Here is a 2,147-nt window from a genome sequence, read left to right as displayed (position 1 = left end):
TTATCCGAATGGGTTGGACGTCGGCAGATGTGATGTATTTGTGCTAACAAACAAATGATTACAATTTCAGACAGATAGGATGATTTATTGAAGCGTAAGACATTCGTAAATTGTGCAAGTCAAAAACTTGTTGGCCCATATTGGCCCCTTATGCAAGCAGATATTCGGCTGGGCGTTGACTGATACAGTTTCCGGATGTCCTCTCAGGGATCCTTCCGGATGGTCCTGCCAATAATGCTCCAAAATTTCTCAAATGGGAAGAGATATTTTTGCATATGTTTTATTCCCATGTTGCTGTGGTTCAAACAACGTATTTTAATATGTTTTGCATGCGATGAAGGATCCTCACATTGTTATGATGCAGCGAATCTTGCTTAAAATTGAAGTTCAGTTTATTTGAAAATGTGTAATGGATAATGTAGCGCAAAAGTTAGTTTATGATTCCGACATATTCGTTAGTTAACATCATCAGAATGAAATTATAACAACCATTACAGAAGAAGCTGCCTCATCTGTGATGGGGCGGTAGTTATTAGCAGAGGGTAATTTGTTACCCATGGCTGTTAGTTCTACATCTACGGCTGCGCATCACTCCAGATGGCATTGTATCTTTGTTCCTGTTGAACAGTGTGGTAGTAACATTGACGGCAGCCATAATGAAGTGGATCTAATATGTGTGACAGACGTAATTAATAAACAAAAGTTACGACCATTTTTTATGTTATTCAAGGAAGGACCTCAGACCTGATATAAAGCCTCATCCTGCAGCACTGGATGAAACGACAACGACTAAGGTAAGTTTATCAATATGAGTGTGAATTTTACTATCTCATCAGCGACTGACCGAATCGTACACTTCGCTCACTTTATGCAGTTGCGCATTTTCTTTTTGGAACGGCATATGGCGTTACAATCCTCCTCATCAGCCCATGAAACGTTGTAGTTGTAGAGCGATCTGCTGCTAGGATAAGTTCTAATGTTGTCCAGGGTGGTTCTGACCGTCAGTGAAATCGTATTGTCAGTGAAACTACAATCGAAGGCTTGGAAGTTGAGAGAAAAGAAGAAACAAAAACCTTACAATTTTGAACATGACCGATAATGCAGCAACTTGAAAATACAGCTCTTCGGTTGCACAGGTAAAAAATTTTCAACTTTACCTAGGTTTCAACTGCTCCAAGGCAGCCTTCATCAGAAGTAAAAAAAAAATTTACGTTACCTATAACAGAGTTTTTGAATAATATAAAATTTTTTAAATCAAACATTCGTAATAAAATTACATCATAGCTAACTGCTACGGTACAGTAGACAAACAAAGCATACTTCCATAGAGTAAATAGTTATGAAAATGTTTACAGCAACAGTGCTCACGTTAAAGATAAAAATATATTTGTACATTATAAAATTTTCCTAGGAATGCACAACTTGATTAATGGTCGCGTGTGCGGCCGGCACTATAAGCCGCATCAGACTGAAAGCGCGCGCGCCGTCGATGTTAGCAAGTCGGCACCTTGTATCGCGCCATCTAGTGTTGAATGCTTGTAATTTACAGTGACAACAGCTGTCAGAAACATGGGAACAGGAGTGCACGTAATGTGCTGATTACATTATATCAGATAGCATGTAACAGATCGAAAGGTGAACAAAATATTATACTGTAAAACAGGGAGAGAGAGAACAATATTTAAGGCTACAGTACGGGAAGCATAATAGCAACATTCCTCGTTAAGTGATTTTAAGCAAGGGCTTTACACCATCAAAGAAATTTTTATCACGTAATTGTAATTGCTCATTGAGGATTAAATGGTCGTTACGGGAAAAATGTTTGAAAATTTCCAACTGTTCAAGAATATCAAGTCTGAAGCCTTTCTTTTCCGTATGTAAGATACTAATATCACGAACATCTTTAGGTTTGTGTCCTGTGATAAGAAGGTGGCCAGCGAATGACGAATTATGCACGTTCGTACCTTTTCTCCCTAATAGATGCTCTTTATATCTAATCGAAAAAGCTCGTCCAGTCTGTTCTATATAATAAGCTGAGAAAGTGTCACAGGTGATTTTATAAACGCCTGAGTTTTGCAGAGGCGACCGTCTTGGTTTTAAATTATGGATAAGATTATTTTTGAGAGAGTTATTGGTAGAGAAAACTA

The sequence above is a fragment of the Schistocerca serialis genome, chromosome 3 (assembly GCF_023864345.2).
Source record: "Schistocerca serialis cubense isolate TAMUIC-IGC-003099 chromosome 3, iqSchSeri2.2, whole genome shotgun sequence".
NCBI lineage: Eukaryota > Metazoa > Arthropoda > Insecta > Orthoptera > Acrididae > Schistocerca > Schistocerca serialis.
Note: the sequence above shows the minus strand (reverse complement) of the source record.